Here is a 20,289-nt window from a genome sequence, read left to right on the forward strand (position 1 = left end):
TAATGTGTATGTTCATTTGTAATTCTGGGTTGTGTGTGGGAGCTCTCTCTGCCTTTGGAGAAGCCTCCATTCTCTTTTGAGTGTGCTGTTTCTCCCTATATCTCCCTCCATCCCCTTCCTCAAAAACCTCCAAATGAAATCTGTTTTTACTTCACTGCTTGTCTCCTCTTGCAATTCTTCTCTGTGAGAAATAAAGAAGGGCCCGAAAGGCCTGCATAAGGCCCCAAACTGGCTTTCCTTTCCTGCAAAGAGCAATTCCTCGCTCCAGCCTGAGTCATTGGTTCTCTGAGAAATGGAGTAGTGGAGATTCACTCCCATGTTGGACAGAACAAGTGAACATCATTTCACCAGTGGTGGATTGATAGCTACTGAGTAAGGCTGACAGGACGCAAGGCCCATGCTGTGCAGAGGGTCATTGCATACTCTATCAGTCCTAGCCTTCCTGTCCTGTCCCAGCGTGACAGAGGTAGACTGAGAGGTAGTGGTCATCCCTCTCCTCTCCACTCACATAAGTCAAGAGGGCGTAGTGGGGGAACCGACATCTTGGAATTGATTTGTCCTCCAGGACTTTGTAGATGTGAACTCACAGAGGGAGTCATGTGGGTCATTTCATCAATTTACACGCCCCCAATATGCCGCAGACTTGCTCGGTCGAAGACCACCAGGCTGAGGGGAGACCAGGCGAAGGTGCACAGGAAAGCAGGAGATTTGGCGCGTTGGACAGACAGACACCAACACAAGAGAGGTTGAGTGCTGCTGCGGTTTATTGCATCCAGAGTTCTTCTTTTTATACAGTTACAGAAACAACGTGGCAAAGCACACATTACATCAGACCATGGGTCATGTTCCCAAGACAACAGGGGGCACGTACACGTTCTGTTTTAAGATTAGGGCAAAAGATCCACTTGTTCCAATAAAATATGTGAGTGAAATATTATGTTCCTTATAATTCCTTTACTGTCTACTTTTACTGACATTAAGTTTTTATTTTCCTAAAAACGCCTACCCATAAACTAAAGAAAATATCAGGACTTTATTAGAGCTAATATTAACTCTACTTTACTAGCAGGCATGTAAAAATCAGAATTTTGCAAAAACTAATATTAACTCTACTAGCAAGCATCTTTCCAAGGCCAAAAGTTAAATCAAGATATTTAACAAGCAGGCTCCTATTCCCACAGAATGGTAAGTGAAGACTGCATGTCAGAGGCGCCTAGAAAACAGTGAAAGGGGGCTGCCGGAGGCATAAACCCGTAGGTCACAAACCTCACATTCCCAGGGACCCAGGCCCTTGCCTGAGCCCCCTTGCAGCATGTTGCTATGTGGGCGACGCCGTTACCGGCGTGGCAATTCCTCCCTTTTTATTTTTTAGACGCATGGCATACATGTCAACCCGAACCTTCTGCATGCTTCGGAATGCTACGTGGGCGACGCCGTTACCAGCGTGGCACCAATATATGCAAGACTCCATTAAGCCCTTGATCAATTGGAATTTCAGGGTCACAGTAGCTGGGAAAAATGAGATCTCTAGTCTCCTCCTGTGTCTTCGAGTTTGCAGGGTGGAAAACTCAAGGCACATGTTTGATATGAGGCAGGAAATACCAAAAATGATCTCTCGGAGTTACTTTGCTTTTCTTCTTACTCTGTTGAAAGTTACCTATGCAATACCAGTCAGCACCAGCAGTGCAGATAGCCAATAACAAAACACAAAAGTTTGATTAGAATCCTGAGATTCATAGGGGACTAAATATCAGGGCCTGTGAACCCCAGCAACCCTGAGAGTTGTCGTGGGTTCACCCTGTTCTACTATTTGCCTTCAGTGTCTTTATATCCATTTCATACTCAAGGTCTGCTTCCCCTGATGAGGACATCAAATCTTACACTTTCAGATGATGACCTCAAGGGCTTTACAGAATTTATATCATTAAAAATTGAGAGTGCTCTAGTACTCTAACACATTGCACTACATAGGACATCAATTCATAAATGTCCAGACCTGCATCTTTGAAGGATTCCAGGCACCACTTTGGCAACCAGAGGGACCTTGGTGAAAAGAAAAGAGCAAAAAACGAAAATAAGAAAAAGGTATACAATCATACCTTCAATTCACAAAGGAGTAAGCTATGACCTCCTCTCCTTTGATGGATGGGGAACTTAATACTGAAGACTCATCACTGCTTTAACTTGCTAAAGTGGTATATGTGGGCTCTGAGATTGTCCTCTGAAGTTCAATAACGGAAGGGCACATCAGGGAGATGCCTTGGATCCTTTAAATCTCTGTTTACCATTTTTTTCTCTGTCCTCAACAACCTTAGTATTTGAGGTTGTGAGAGAGGATAACCTTCAACTCCATACTTTTCCCCCTTAGCAACTATATATGTTCATTCACTCTAACAAAATTAGCTTAGGAATCATAGTGTGTACATGTGACTATGTATGCACATGTACATGTGTATGTGATCATGGAGTAATAAATATTACTCTACATTGGGATGGTGTGTCAAATGAATTCCAGTACTCATGGACATGATCTGAGAAGTCAAAATACATATCTTTCATTAATCAGTTTTAGCTGGAGAAAACAATGGTGGAAGGCACTGCATCACTGGTCTACATAGGTGAGTGTTGGGAGAGTTACAGTTAATAAGTAAACTCTGGAAGTAGATCCTCCGTGTTGATAGATGAGCACCGACCACAGCTCAGGTGGCATATGCTGTGTGTGTGTTTGTGTGTGTATGTGTGTGTGTGTTGTGTGGCAGGGGGAGAGGATTTGAAGCTATCATAAGAAAGAAAGCCTTACCTCCTATACTCTCTCTCCAGATATTACTTGACTATTGAGTAATGACATATGTCAAAGAACGAAATTATAATGGAAGACTTTTAACTGAAACCACACAGTCCTATGTTAGACACTGTTGCCTACCCAAGTTTCATTGGTTTACATAGATTTCTGCTCATATGTGACATGAACTCACTTGGGTATACATGTTTCCATTTTGAGAAAGGATGTCATGTTCATAAAGAACAATTCGAAATTAGGCATTGTGTGGAGCATATGGGAATCAAGCGTTCCATGTATGGGAGAAAGAATGTTCAGGGGAATTAGGTGTTCAAAACTGACCTAAGGCAAGGTCCCTTGGTCCAGGGTTACCTGTTGATATTTGGACTCCATGTGCTGCTCTCTAGCAAAGTTGTGCCCTGTCTTTTTCATTTACACTTGGACCCTGACTGATCATCAAGGACAGTGGACCATCACCAGGCTAAAAACACTTCTGGAATCTGTAACCTATTCCTTATTAGCATGAGCATATTGTGCTATTCTGTGCCTTTTCACGTGGATTTCCACACAAAAGAACTGCTCTTCAAGTAGAACTTCACGTAAGTGTGTGAGAAAGTGTGTGAGTATGTGTGTGTGTGTGTGTGTGTGTGTGTTGTTTGTGTGTGTGTCTTGGCTCAAGGTCTATATAGCGAGTTTCAGAAGAGTTCTTTCTCTGGAACCAGGATGATGTGCCTAGTTGTTGGTAAGCGGACTCTTTGGTTGCACAAGGCACATCCGTCTATGTAGAGTGACTCTGTGGGTCTAGCTTCAGGGGAGCATCCTGCTTTTCCAGGTATTTTCCACCTGAAATTCCCAGGATAATGAGAGAGAGGCTCCTAAAAGCACAGGTGAAGTATGTGTGAACTGACATGACCTGGAAGTACAAGATTGAGTAGAGAGAGTTTCTGCCAGTGAACACTCAGATACCTCTGTTCTACAAACCTTACATCCAAAGGAAAAAAGCAATATTGTGAATTCAAACCTTCTCTGAGAGACACCCAGCTCCATCAGTATCACATGAATTTCTCCAGAATCTCAATATTGGGAAATGCTAATCTTTGACAAAGAGGCCACCTTTCACCAAATCTAGAGAACCTGTATAAAGTACCAGAGGAATTGCTGGTACAAACCCTGCCTAAGTGGGAAGCTATTCTATGAAAGGCAGTGATTCCTGGGCCTTGGAGAGACTTGGTCCTCCTTCTCAAATCTTTTGCCACCCTTGAGTCAGGGAGATCTCTCACCGATGCCTATGAGGAAGAGGAGTATGACTGAGGACATGTCCTGGGGTCCTAGAGTCAGGGCTTATGCTGAACTCTTCACACTGCCACATGCTGTGGCTTAGGCTTCCCACTGTGAACTTGTTTTTGCCACAAATTCAGCATCTCCTGGCCAGATGTTCACTCTCTTCACATTGTTTTTCCATCAGTCTATCCTCTGGGTCAGTGAGGCATGTCTGATAAGAATCTGAACCTGGTCTTGCCAATTTGGAACTACAATGTAAATGGCTCCAATTTCAAAAAATTGGATTCTCAAAAAATTAGAAATTGAGCTCCCATTTGACCCAGCAATACCACTCCTGGGAATATATCCCAGAGAGGCAAAAATGTATAGTCGAAGTGACATCTGCACTTGTTTGTTCATTGCAGCCCTCTTTACAATAGCCAGAAACTGGAAGAAACCTGAATGCCCAAGAACAGATGACTGGTTAAAGAAACTTTGGTACATCTACACAATGGAGTACTATGTAGCTCTTAGAAAAGATGAAGTCATGAAATTTACATACAAGTGGTACAATATGGAAAGTATCATGCTAAGCGAAATGAGTCAGAAAGAGAGGGATAGACATAGAAAGATTGCATTCATCTGGGGGATATAAAGTAACAAAGTATGAGATTAATACCCAAGAATAGCTGAGATCAGCACCAGGAGGATTACTCCATAACTTAGAGGCCAGCCGGGTATCCTAGAGGAAAGGGCTATTCAGATAGAGAAGGGAGCACCAAATAAAGGATGTTTGGAGGATCCTCCCAGGAGGGGAGATGCATGTCGAAAGTAGACTATGGACTGAACATGTTTGCCACTCAATGCCTCTTTTGCAGACCACAACACCCAAAAGGAGAGAGAGAACACAGGGGATTGCCCTGCCACAGAGACGGGGGGATGGGGGGATGGGGGTGGGAGGGATATTATCCATGGTGGTGGAAAATGGGCACTGGTGGAGGGATGGGTATCTGATCATTGTATAATTGAAACCAAAGCACAAAAAATTGTAAATCTACAACTTTAAAAAAAAAATAAAATAAAATAAAGGGGGAAAAAAAAAAAACTTTTGCTATAAAAAAAAAAAATATATGGGAATGTGGTTTCAGATGTTTATGTGTGTAGTTTCCTTCCTTCCTTGGTTATGGTTATAGTGTCTCACAAGCTCTGGGGTGATGCACACACACTCTGCTGTCAGATTTATACAGAGTAGGTCAGACTGTCCTAGAATGATGTCATTTCTTCTTTCCAAGGACAGTGAGTTTGGCTACACTAAAATTGTGGATGCATGAGCAGAGGAAAATTGTTCTCTCCTTGAAGTTAAACTTCGTTGAAGATGAGTATCCTGCTCATTGGCCCCTTTCTCAATATTTAGTTTGCACAGGGTGATAAAAGTTGGATACAATCCATGGGTTGTCAGGATAACTCCAGTTTCACATTGCCTTCTCCATTGACTTTCTTTTGATTTTGACTAGGCCTTTAATGAGCCAGCTTTATGCTTATGGCTCTAGTGTCTTGCTAGAATATAGGTGTGCTGCTAACATTATATGTTTCATTAGAAAAAATTTCACATTCACATATACTTGCCTCATCTAGGTTTTTTCATTTGAGGTATTTGTTTTGAAAAAGGCCAACCCCAAATCCCTCAGTTCAACCTAATTTCTGTGTGAGACACCACATTTATCCATTCTGTATTACCAAAGATGGGAGGTATGAAGAATAGGCAAGGAGACAGGGAATCAAAACAGATTGCTGGTTTTATGGACTAGGATAGAGAGGGTGGGAAGAGTTCTTCAACGAGAAGTTTCTAAGTGGCCATAACATTTTCATCAAACATATCAAGTGATGAATTCAAAGCATTGCCAGGATTCTGCTCATACCCAGGGACCATGCGATTCACAATAAAAAACAAACTTTATTGAAATATAAAAATAAAATGACAAAACACATACATTAAATCTGACAGTACAATGAGGTCATAGATAGCCCAGAACATTCTGTCTGCAGAGAGTGCCAAGCCCAGCTGGTGCTCGCCTTGGGGGATCAGAGCTGCTGGCTCACTGTAAGTTGTCACTGGGCCCAACTCTACAGGACCTAAACCGTGTTCTAGTGAGGCTGCTTATGCAGCAGCTCCATCACCTGGGAGCAGTTTTCACTGATGGATCTGTAGGACACCAGATCCATAGCTGCAGATGGCACATCTGTGACAGACTCTGGACCTCCACTGGCTTCTCCATTTCTACCCACTTCCTTTGGTGGGAGAGGGGCAGGAGTAAGAGCCAGTTCTACTTGGAGAGAAGGAACAGGATATGAGATAGAAGAAGTAAATCACCCATATGCGCACTTGCAAACACTTTCCCATGGTCAGATCCCATCCTGCAAACTGCAGGGCGTCAAGCCCACAGTACACTACAGGATCTCTCCTCCAGGTCACTCAGGCTCAGAGGCCTGAGACTGATCATAGGAATACAATTTCTGGGATGCCTCCAGTTGTGACCTCCCCCCAGCCTTGTGTGGATATGCTCAGACACACACATCCTGTTCTCTCACCGTCTTCCTTGAGGTCCTCTGAATTTGGGTGTCCGATGCACCATCAACGCATTGTACAGTGGGTTTACTCTTATATCATGAGAAGGCTCTCCCTCGCCAACTTGGACTCCACGTTTGGCATACCTCTCTTCGACCCAAACCACCCTGCACTACTGCTGGATTTCCTCGTTGCCGGGCAACACCTCTCCAACATCGAAGGAGAGGAATGTGGTGTCCTCAGTGATCAGCTCTTCTTCTGTCTCTCTGTAGCGCTGTTGAGACAGAGCAGCAGAACTTGAGAATTCACGCCCTGTAAACCTTCATCATTTACGGTAAACTGATCCCCCAGACTGATCCCAAGACCCTTACTGATTTATAAAGGGGCTTTCAGGGATGACCATGATTTACACTTTAAGTGAAGATCGGCCTTGTCTGAAGGGCACCATCCAATAATCGCCAACCCACTAACAGGACTGTCTCTGGCTTGTGACTTTGGCCCACCCTAGTACTCAGGGTAGCCCCTTACCAGAAACCTGTCCCCCACCCAACCTCAATCTCTTTCTCACACACAAGCTAAACATACCTCCTCCCCCGGTACACACAAACACTTGGGGAGGGGTCTACAGTGCCCCTCTCATATCAGTGTTTTCTCCTGGACTGGCCAGTTCTCTCTGTGTTGCCTTGTGTTACTTACCTTGGATGTCCTCTAGGGCAGATGTTGGGCAGGCCTTGCAATGAGTTCTACCTACTTCCAGTATCTTCTCTGTGTATCCCTGAGGGCTCTTTAGGCTGGAAGCTGAGCACTATACACGGTTATCACCTCTGCTCAGTCCTCTTGACTGGCCCTAAGATCCCTGCAGGCCAGAACATGGATTCTTAGGGGACAAACCGCATACACTTTGAAGTAAAGATCGATTTTGACTAAAGGGTTCCATCCAATAATCGCTAACCCAGTGTAAGACTGGTTCTAAGTGTGACTTTGACACAGCCTACTCTCAGGGTAGCTCTTTCCACACAAATGTAAGTGCACACACGCGCATATATACATACTCAAGAATACACACACATACACATTCACAAAAATGTGGGGATGGGTTTGGGAGTGCCTCTTGGCATCCTTGGTGTGTCCCGGACTGTCCTTCTCTGCCTATGCTGCCTTACCCTTTATGTCCTCTGGGGTAGAGTTTGAACAGGTCTGCGGTGGGTCCTCACCCACTCTCCAAATCTTTTCACAATGTTCCCCTTCTCGCTCTTTAGGGCCACAGCCTGGGGATCGACGCCAGCAGCACAACATCGCTGTGTCTCTCCTTCACCAGCATGTGAAACAAGCAAACTGCCGTTTCTAGAACGTGAGTACCTTTTGACCAGGGTTCCAAATTCTATTTTGCTTGTTTATGGAAACGATGTCACTTCCTGCTGCTTCTACCTGGACTTCCTGCACATAATGGCCTCTTCATGGCCCCTCATGCTGTGAGTGCCCACACTCTGCCTCTGAGTCCTGGTCACTCATAGATATACTGCACAGCCAACCTACAACCCTGCGGAGAGCAGGGAGAATTCAGGGCCACAGGCGTGAGGACACAAACCTGGATTTAATCGAGGCCCTTTCATCCCTTTGCTGAGATCCGATAGAGGCCATGTATATCTCACCTGATTCTTCCACTCCAGTATTTTTTACTTATACTTTGCAGATACAAATAACCCAATTATTTCCTATATAGATATAGATATTTGGTTTTGGTTCACACCCAGCGATGCTCAGGTGTTACTCCTGGCTCTGTGAACAGGAATTATTCCTAGCAGTGCTTAGGGGACCATATGGGATGCCGGGGAGTGAATCTGGGTCAGCCACATGCAAACCAAACACCCTACCCACTGTGCTATTTCTCTGGCTTCCCAATATCTTCTTTTTATAAATGTTTTCAGCACCATGATTAACAAAACCATTATTTTTTATGTTTCATGTTTCATATATAAAACTTTCTGCACCACACCATCCACCAGAGTCCATTGACTGCAGCCATTACCCCAGTGTCTTGTTTTTCTTTGAGAAGAGTTCATATAGTTTTCCAACACAGCTAGACAAGTTGACATTCTCCCCAACAGTCAATGAGGGTCTTGTTTTCCCCATCTTCACCAACACTGGTTGATTTTGTTATTTGTGATCTGTGCTTGTGTCCCTGGCACAAAATGTTGTTTTGTTACCTGTTTTTTGTTTTTGTTTGCATTTTCCTGATAGAAGTGGTGCAGGGCATTTGTTCATATACTTTTTTGTTTATCTTTTGCTTTTCTCCTTTGAAAAACATTACTGTTCATCTGTTCTCACAATAGTTTAATTTTGATGATGTCGATTGTTTGATTCTTATAAATTTCTGACAGTGTTTTACATATCTTCAATATTAATTATTTATCAGATGACTCCTGGATACATTTTTTGTGTGATATATCTTTATTATTCTTATTGTTTCTTTTGAAGTCTAGCATCTTCTTAGTTGGATGTAGTATCCTTTGTTTATTTTGTATTCCGTTAGCTTGACCAATGACATTGAATTATTGAAGATTCAAGATACCTCTAGATTCAATGCCGTGCTCTACTACTCTTCTCAGCATAATTTAAGAATTCAATCATGTTTTGAGGTTTTTAGTCTGTTTTGATTGGACCTTTGCGCATAGTGTTAGAAAATCATTATGGTCTTAATGTTTTTGTGCATGACAGCAACCAGATTTCTTGATAACCACTTGTGAAAAGGCTTACTTCTCTTCTGTGAAGAAGATTCACTGTCCATATAGCTGAGGATCTGTTTCTAGACCTATATTATGTTCTCTTGTTCAGAGATATGGTTCTTGTTTCAGTGCGACACTGTTTTGATTACTGTAGCATTCTAGTATAATTTGAAATTTGGCGGGGTGAAGAGGCCTCTAATCTTTTTTCCTAGGTTGTGTTTGGCTCTTTGCAGTGGGGGAATTATTTCCCTATAAAACTTTCAGGAGCATTTGATCGATGCCTTTAAAATTTGTCATGATTTTTCCTCTTGGTATTCATTAAGTTTTAAACATTTTTTTAATGCCCTGTGAACAACAGTAATGTTCATAATGGTTTCCTGTGCACATCATTCCTATGTCACATTCATTATCGATATAACCACCTTCTTCCACTCCCTTTTGACACCCTTTCCCCAAACTCAGTCATGTGGATCACATCTCTCTTTGTCTTGTCATTGGCCCTTTGTTGCTACCTTGATGTATGTCTTTAAGTTTCACATACACACACACAAACACAAACACACACAAGATCTTTTCTTTGGAGAGACCTCACTTAGCATTATATCCTTTAGCTACATCTATATTGCTGCAAACTGCATGGTTTTATTCATTTTTAGGGTTGCATAATATTCTATTGCGGATGTATACTGATACTCCTTGAATCAGTCACTCAGAGTTGAACTTTTGTTTTGTATCCATATCTTAGCTATCTTAGCTACTAAACTAAGCACTGCAAATTAGGTAGGTGTGGATTAATTCATTTATATTCGTGTTTTGGTGTTTTGGTGTTTGATGTCAAGCACAGTGGTATTGCTGTGTCAAACAGTAACGTTATTCTTTCTTTTTTTGTTCTTTTTTTGTTAGTTTTTATTTTTTTCGGTGAGATCTCTGTATCTTGACAGAAGAGGTTCAACCAATCCTACCAAAAGTCGATGAGGGTTTCTTTTGAACCACAACCCGACCAACAATGGTGTTTCCAGACTTTTTGATATGTGATATTTCACTATTGTGAGATTGTATCTCAGTACTTTCACTTTGCATTTCCTTAACCCTAAGTGATGATTAACATTTTTTCATATGCCTGATGGCCATCTATATGTCTTCTTTGGAAAAATCTCTGTTCACATCCTCACCCTGCTTGTTCATGGGGTTCACTGAATTTTCTCTGCTTTGAATTTTGAGAATACTATATAGATCACATAGTATTCCACCTGAAGAATGCAATATTAGGGAGAATAGGATATTAGATGCTGGTTAAGGAAGCAGAAGTTTAAGGGACTTAACTTTATTAATATATATGCTAAAAAGATAGTAAATCTAATTTTTTAAGGAAATGATAAAAGGCCTAAAGATAAAATTTACACCAAGATGATTGTGATGGGAAGTTTTAACACCACACTTTGGTGATTAGATAGATAAACTGAACAGAAGGTAGGTTCAGAACTTAAACAATACCTCTGATCGTAAACTGAAAATAAACCAAAATTAGATCACTGTATGAAAATCAGAAGGGATAGGAGTGGTAGACATATAGAATCCCACAGATTTTCTAGAAATGAAAATAATACAGTGAGCCAATGAAACCAATATCTTTATTTATTTGTAAACCTAGAAAATGATTGACAACTTTCTAACTATGTATATAGAGAAAAAAAGAAAGCCCAAATAAATCTCTCAGGATTCCCCCATTAAACACATTTCAATACCCATGGAAACATGTACACACCTGCTTACAATCACATGAGTAAGCTGCTAACTTGATCATGCTTTGATGACTTAATTTTGCCCCTGACTCGACAAACTTTCCTGTGACATTCTAAAATACCTTTTTCTTCTTCCATAAATGTCACCATAGTATCCTGAAATGTTTCCTCACCCAGTTTCTAATTTGAATTTGCTCTTTCTGTGCCTTCCTATGGACTTAGCCTGGAGATCTGGAAAAGGATTGAATATTTTTCTTTTTTTTTCTTTTTTTTCTTTTTTTATTAGTGAAACACCATGGAGTACAGTTATAGACTTACAAATTGTGTGCTTGGGTTTCAGCCATACAATGATCAAGCACCCATCCCTCCACCAGTCCCCATCATCCACTACCACGGGTCCCAGCATCCCCCCCGCCCCCCCATCTCCCCCATGCCACCCTGCCTCTGTGGCAGGGTATTCACCCCTGTTCTCTCTCTCTTCTTTTGGGTACTGTGTTTTGCAAGAGAGGCATTGAGTGGCAATCATGTTTGGACCATAGACTAATTTTAGCATTGCATATTTTTCTTGAAGTGCATCTCCAGGTATAAGATCTAGGTATAGGGGTGTTCCTAAAATATGTGTAACAAAATTCCAAGGTCTCATGCTGTTATTTGATTCCTCCCAGGCATATGAGGTCACTTTCTGGGGTCCTTATACTTGAGCATTCTCCTCATCAGAGAAATCTCCATGGGTGTCTCTACACCAGGATGCTTACCTGTACCTGCATGTCATGTTGACAAACAACAGCTTCATAAATTGTGCTACTTGGTGGCAGCCAAGGCCTCTGGTGTGAGCACACAGAGCTGAGTTTAGCCCTATGCTATCCTTAGCAATGATGATACCTTGGAGAAACATGTGACCCTCTTTCAGTCCCCATGTCTATATGCACGGCATCTTCTCCTAGGGCTACCTAGGTATGAGTAAAATAGGAAAAAATGAAATAATAATGTATCCAGTCCATCTGGAAAATTCATTGCATGTTCTCTTGAGAATGTAAATAATATTCTATCTTTTATTTCCCCCAGAAAGTATATTAAGAACTGTATATAGAAGCTTTATTTTTACCTTAAAAGAAATCTATTTTATTATATGAGTTACAAAGTTGCTAACAATAGTTTCTGATGTATAATGTACCAACTCCATTCACAGCTTCAGTGCTCACATCTTTCCACCAGTGACTCCAGATTCCTTCCAACCCCCCACCCTGTCTCCTTGATAAACACATCATAAAAAATCATTTATTTCAATAACCATGATTAATATTACTGTCACTGAAAGGCTTTCATGCACATAACATACCATACCCTTCACCAGAATGTTCACCAAAATCCCCTTCCTACAATAGATTCTTACTGAAGTCCATAGATATTGTTGCCTTTGGGCATTTTTGGACATATCACAAGTAAGAGAGATCATTCTGTGATAGTACGTTTCTTCCTGACTAGCTTCACTCAGCATGATTCTGTCCAGATCATGCAAATTACATGATTCCATCGTTTTTTTTCAGCTGAACACTATTCCATGTGTACACACACACACACACACACACACACACAATAGGTATATGTATTATACATATACAAAGAAGCATCTCTCTACATATATATCTGTAGATATGTAGAGACAGATAATTAATAATTTAGCTATTGTGAATTGTGCTGCAATAATCACAGGAAGATAAATGTCTTTTCTGAATAGAGATTTTGGGCACTTGGGATGGTAGGTGTCAAGAATCAGAATTGAAGGATTATGTAAGAACTCAATTCTTAGTTTTTCTTTGGTGTGTTCATTTAGATTTATAGAAAAGCTGAACCACTAGCAATGAATGAGTGTCTATTTTCCCCAACATCAATGCAAACACTATTATATTTGCTCTTAATGATGTGTGCTAGTTTTACTGGTAGCACCGTAGCACTGTTCTCCCACTATTCAATGATTTGCTCGAGCAGACCCAGTAACGTCTCCATTATGAGAGTCCTTGTTACTGTGTTTGGCATATTGAACACATCACGGGTAGCTTGCCAGGCTTGCCGTGTGGTTGAGATACTCTCGGAAGCTTGCGAGGCTCCCCGAGAAGGGCAGAGGAATAGAACCCAGCTCGATCGGGCCTTATGCATGCAAGGCAAACACCCTACCGCTATGCTATCGCTCCAGCCCTCTGTATTTCCACAATCTCTTATGTTGTTCTCAATATGTAGACCCAAGGCTGCTGTACTAGTTCAGATCACAACCTCCACAATTCTGGAAATCTCTATTCCTCATTGTCTTATGAAGGAAGACTTCAGAATAGCTTAGGGCCTAAAATTAATGATATATTCTCACACAATATTTTTGTTATAACAAATTTGCTATAACAAATACTTATGCAGACATACTCACACATAGGGGTATATAAGAAAACACCCCACAATTTTATCTTTCTTTCTTTGCACAGCAACAGTGCAGTTTTGGTAAAGACCATATTGCCTGTGTATACATCATGGTTATGTAACATTCACTAATGGATAAGTTCTGTAGTACTTATCTACACTTATGCATGTACACTTTAGATTCTATTGTTCCCTTCCTTGTGTAATTTTTTGTTTTTTTGGTGTTGTGGTTTTTTCTTCCACTCAGCAATGCTCACAGCTAATATTTGGCTCTGTCTACTGGAATGGGTAAGTTGTGGCAGGGCTCTGTGTCTACAGCATGCATTACAAGTGTTCTGAACCTCTATGGTATCACTCTGGCTATTTTATTTTTCTTAGAGTTAATTATTTTGTTATTTGTAGTTTGTGGATGAAAATTACCCATTTATTGCACATATGTGTGTGTATATATACATATATATATATATATATTTGCCTTTTTGGTCAGACCCAGCTTTGCACAGGGATTACTCCTGGCTCTGTGCTCAGGAATTAATCATAGAAGTTCTTGGGGGACCATATGGGCTGCCATATAGGATGCTGGGGACTGAACCTGAGTCAGCGGCATGCAAGGCAAACATCCTACCCACTGTGATATTGCTCTGACCCGCCAATATCTACTTTTTATAAACATCTTAAGAATCATGATTAACAAAACCATTATTTTTGTAGTTTGATACATAATACTTCCTGTAACACACCCTCCACCAGAGTCCAGTGTCACTGGCACAAAACATTTTTTCATATCACATCAATGTTTTTATTTGCATTTTTCTCATAGAAGTGACACAGGGTATTTTTCATATCATTTTTATTTATCTTTTATTTATCTTCTTTGAGTTCTCTAATCTTCTGGAGTTCACTAATGGAAGGACACATCCAGGTAAGTTTTAGATACATGTAAATCTTTGTTCACCATTTTTCTTCTCTGTCCTCAACACCCTTAGGACTTGAGGTTGTGAGGAGGATGACCTTCAACTCCTTAGTTTTCCCATTGGCAAAACTTTTTGTTTGTTTAATTTATTCATTTATTTATTTATTTTTAATATTTGTTAGTGAAACACCATGAGGTATGGTTGTAGACTAAAATTTTTTGTGCTTGGGGTTCAATTATACAATGATCAAATACCCATCCCTCCACCAGTGCCCATTTTCAACCACCACTTGTCCCAGTATTCCTCCCACCCCCATCCCATCCCCATCCCACCCTGCCTCTGTGGCAGGGCATTCCCTTTTGTTCTATCTCTCCTCTTGGGTGGTGTGGTTTCAAAAGAGGCATTGAGTGGCAATCATGTTCAGTCTATAGTCTACTTTCAGCATGCTTCTCCCATCCTGAGAGGATCCTCCCAACACTCTATTTGGTGCTCCCTTCTCTATTTGAGCTACCTTTCCCCCTAGCATGTGTGGCTGGACTCCAAGCCATGGAGTAAGCCACCTGATACTAATCTCATCTATTCTTGGATATTAATCTTTTATTTTGTTACTTTATGTTCCATAGATAAATGCAATCTTTCTATGTCTATCCCTCTCATTCTGACTCATTTTGCTTAGCATGATATTTTCCATGTAGTACCATTTGCATGTAAATTTCATGACTTCATCTTTTCTAACAGCTACATACTACTCCATTGTGTAGATGTGCCAAAATTTCTTTAACCAGTCATCTGTTTTTGGGCACTCAGATTTTTTCCAGATTCTGCCTATTGTAAACAGTGCTGCAATGAACAAACAAGTGCAGATGACATTTCAACTATACTTTTATGCCCAAGAGTGATATTGCTGGGTCAAATGGGAGCTCACCCAGCTCCATCAGTCTCACATGAATGTCCCCAAAACCTCAGTCTTAGGAAGTGCTAAACTGCAACAAAGCGGCTGTCTTTCAGCAATTCTAGGGAACCTGAGAAAGTATCAGAGGAATTTCTGGCACAAACCCTGCGCAAGAGAGAAGCTGTTCTATTAAAAGCAGTGACTCTTGGGTCTTGGTGAGACTTGGCCCTCCTTCTCAAACCTTCTGCTGCTCTTGCTTCAGAGAGCTCTCTCACCACTGCCTATGAGGAAGAGGTGTATGTCTGAGGACATGCCCTGGGGTCCTAGCATCAGGGCTGATGCTCAACACTTCTCACCACCACATGCTGTGGCTGAGAGTTCCCTCCTGGGAATTTGTTTTTGCCACATTTTCAGCCTCTTCTGGTCAGATGATCGCTCTCTTCACATTCTGTTTCCATCAGTCTGTCTTCTTGGGCAGTGAAGCATGCCTGATAAGAGTCTGAACCTGGTCTTGCCTACTTGGAAGTGCTGTGTTGCAATTCAAAAATTTGGGCATTTGGTTTCAGATGTTTAAGTGTTTAATTCCCTTCATCCCTTGTTTATGTTTATAGTGTTACACAAGCTCTGGGGTGAGGCACAAACAATCTGCTATGAGACTCACACACAGTAGGTCAGACTGTCCTAGAATGATGTTGTTTCTTTGTTCCAAGGAGGACAGTGAGGTTGTATGGCTAAACTCAAGTTGTTGAGGCTGAGCAGAGGAAAGTTGTTTTCTCTACTTAAAGTTAGCCTTATCGACACTGAGTATCCTGCTCATTGGCCCCTTTCTCTATCTTGAGTTTGCATAGGGTGAGGAAGGTGGGATACAACCCATGGGTTGTCAGGATAACTCCAGTTTCACATTGCCTTCTCAATTGACTTTCTTTTGATTTTCAATGTGCCCTTAATGAGCCAGTTTGATGCTTCTGGCTCTAGTATCATGCTAGAATCTATGTGTGCTCTAAATATTATACGTTTCATTAGAAAAATTTCACATTGACATATACCAGCACCATCTAGGTCTTTTCATTTGAGGTATATTTAAAAAACAAATGGCAACCCCCAAATCTCGAGTTCAAACTAATACCTGTGTGAGACACCACAGTTATCCATTCTGTGTTAACATAGCTGGTAGGTATGAAGAATAGGTGAGGAGACAGGCAACCAAAATAGACAGCTGGTTTTAGGAACTGGGAGAGAGAGGGTGGGCAAGAGTTCTTCAAAGACAAGATACTAAGGGATGCCAAAATGTTTCTCAAACATACTGAGTGATGATTTCAAAGCATTGCCAGTGTTCTACTCATACACAGGGACCATACCATTCACAATAAAAAAGAAATTTTATTGAAATATAAAAATAAATGACGAAACTCATAAACTACATCAGACAGTACAATGAGGTCATAGATAAGCCAGAACACTCAGAACAGTGTCTGCAGAGTCTGCCCCGTCCAGCTGGTACTCTAGATGGGGATCAGAGCTGCTGGCCCACTATAAGGTGTCAATGGGCCCACCTTGCAAAACCTAAATAGTGTTCCAGTGAGGTTGCACATGTGACAGTGCCATGACCTGGCATCTGTCTTCACTGATGATGCTGTAGGACACCGCATGCATTTTTAGAGATGGTGCACCAGAGACAGGCTTGGCACCTCCTCTGGCTTCTCCATTTCCACCCGGTTCCTTTGGTGGTTGAGGGGCAGGAGGAAGAGCCGGTTCTACTTGGAGAGAAGGAACAGGATATGAGAGAACTGAAGTCAATAACCCGTATGCCCTCTTTCAAATGCTTTCCCAAGGTCAGATCCCACCTACAACCTACAGGGCGTTAAGCTTACAGTCCACAACAGAATGTCTCCTCCCACCCATTCGAGCTCGGAGGCCTGAGACTGATCACTGGATCACAGATTCTGGGATCCCTTTGGTAGTAAACTCCTCCCAGCCTCATGTGCATATGGTCAGACACACCCATCCTGGTCTCTCACCGTCCTCCTGGAGGTCCTCTGAATCTTGTGCCCGATGCACCATCAATGCATTATACAGTGGGTATACTCTCATCTCATGAGAAGGCTCTCCCTCGCCAACTTGGTCTCCACGTTTGGCATACCTCTCCTCGACCCAAACTACCCCGCACCACTGCCGGATCTCCTCATTGCCGGGCAACACCTCTCCAACATCAAAGGATGGGTACTGGGTGTCCTCAGTGATCAGCTCGTCTTCTGTCTCTCTGTATCGCTGATGAGACAGAGCAGCAGAACATGAGTATTCACAACTGTATACTATTATCATTACTGCTCAGTCCCCAGGACTGTCCCCAAAACCCCTGGTGACTTAGAAGGGTCAGTCCAGGATAACTCTGATTTACATTTTGAAGTGTAGATCAGTCTTTTCTGAAGGGCACCATCCAATAATTGCCAACCCACTTAAAGGACTGTCTCTGGCTTGTGACTTTGGCCCTCCCTACAACCCAGTGTAGCCGCTTATCTGGAACCTGTCCCCCACCCCCCGACCTCAATCTCTCTCTCTCACAGACAAGCTAAAAACACCTCACACACACACACACACACACACACACACACACACACTTGGGGAGGGATCTATAGTGCCCGTCTCACATCAGTGTTTTATCCTGGATTGGCCGGTCCTCTCTGTGTTGCCTTCTGTTACTTACCCAGGATGGCCTCTGGGGCAGATGTTGAGCAGGCCTTGCAGTGCGTCCTACCTACTTCCAGTACCTTTTCTCTGTGTTTCCCTGAGGACTCTTTAGGCTGTAAGCTGAGCATTATGCACTGTTATCACCACTGCTCAGTTCTCTTGACTGGCCCTCAGACCCCTGCAGACCAGTACAGGGGTCCTTAGGGCACAAACCAAATACATTTTGAAGTGAAGATCAATTTTGACTAAAGGGCTCCATCCAAGAGTCGCTAACCCAGACATAAGGCTGGCTCTAAGTGTGACTTTCACCCAGCCTACTCTCAGGGTAGCTCTTCCCACACAAATGTACGCAGACACATGCGCATATATACATACTCAAGAAAACAGGCACATACACATTCACAAAAATAGGAGGAGGGGTTTGGGAGTGCCTCATGGTATCTGTGGTTTGTCCCGGACTGTCCTTTCCTGCCTTACCCTTCTTGATGACCTCTGGGGCAGAGGTTGGACAGGTCTGTGGTGGCTCCTCACCCACTCTCTAAATCTCTTCACAATGCTCCCCTTCTGGCTCTTCTGGCCACAGCCTGGGGATTGACGCCAGCAGCACAACATCGCTGTGTCGCTCCTTCACCAGCCCGTGAAACAAGCAAACTGCCGTTCCTAGAACGTGAGTGCCTTTTGAACAGGGTTCCAAATTCTATTTTGCTAGCTCATCGAGTGATGTCACTTCCTGCTCCTTCTACCAGCACTTCCTGCTCATAATGGCATCTTCATGGCCCCTTCTTTTGAATGCTCACCCTCTGCCTCTGAGTCCTAGTCACACACACAGACACTACATAGCCAACCTAGAACCCCGTGAAGAGCAGGGAGAATTCAACGCCACATGCGAGAGGACACAAACCTGGATTTGATCTAGGCTCAGGTAATCCGTTTACTGATATCCCATAGAGGACATGTATCTCTCACAAAGTTGTGCCACTCCAGTCTCTCTTCCTATCTCTTCCTATCATCTCGCGAACAGATGACATTGGGCTACACTAGGACACGACAGGGACACATGGAGACGTTACTGGCGCCAGCTCGAGCAAATCGACGAGTAACGGGAAGTTAAGTGAAGTGATTAAGTGATTTATTTATACTTGTCCAGTGTGAACTGTTGATTCTTTTGTTCCCTTCCCTGTGTGATTTTTTTCTCACACCGAGCAATGCTCATAACTAATTTCTGGCTCTATCTACTGGGATGAGTAAGTCCTGGCAGGACTCTGTGTCTACAGCATGGATGGCAAGTGTTCCTGCCCTCTATGATAGCACTCTGGCTATTTTGTTTTTGTTCGAGTTAATTTTTTTTACTTATAATTTGGAGATGCAAATCACACTCTGCCCACATGGCAGAGTCTGGCAAACTCCCCGTGGCATACGCAATATACCAAACACCAGTAACAATGATGAGTCTCATTCTCTTAACCCTGTAAGAACCTTGAATGTGGCACTTTTTAGATCCTCAGGGCTAGGACGAAGGAGACGTTACTGGTGCTGCTCAAGGCAATTGACGAACAACAGGATGACGTGATCATGACTTTTCAGATGCAAATCACCCTTTTTTTGCCTATATATACATAAATATCTATATAGATAGATATTCGCTTTCTGAGTCAGACCTAGCAATACACAGGGGTTACACCTGGCTTTTTGATAAGGAATTACTCCTAGTAGTTCATAGGGGACCATAAGGGATGCCAGGGACTGAATCTGAGTCAGCCGCATGCAAGGCAATCACCCTACCAACTTTGCTATTGTTCCGGTCCGCCAATATCTTCTTTTTATAAACGTTTTAAGCTCCATGATTAACAAAACCATTATTTTTGTAGTTTCATACAAGGAAATTTCAGCACCACACCCTCCACCAGAGTCCAACCATTTGGCTGCCACCATTGCCCCCGTTTCTTGTTTTTTTTTAAGAACTGTCCATATAGTATTCCAAAATGGCTAGACCCGTAGACATTCCATCCAACAATCAAAGAGGGCATTCTCATATCTTGAATATTAACACTTTTCAGAAGAATCCTGGATACATTTTTTGGTGTGATATGTATTTATTCTTCTCATTGTTTCTTTTGTAGTCCTTCAGCTTCTTACTTTGATGTAGTCTTTTTTGTTTATTTATTATTCCTTTAGCTTGTCCAATGACATTGAATCATTGAAGATACCTCCAGATTCAATGCCGTGCTCTACTGCTTTTCTCAGCATACTTCAGAATTCAAATTAATTTTAAGATTTTGAATCCATTTTGATTGGACTTTTGTACATAGTATT

This window comes from Sorex fumeus, unplaced genomic scaffold, assembly GCF_029834395.1.
Source record: "Sorex fumeus unplaced genomic scaffold, SorFum_2.1 ptg000044l, whole genome shotgun sequence".
NCBI classification, from domain to species: Eukaryota; Metazoa; Chordata; class Mammalia; order Eulipotyphla; family Soricidae; genus Sorex; species Sorex fumeus.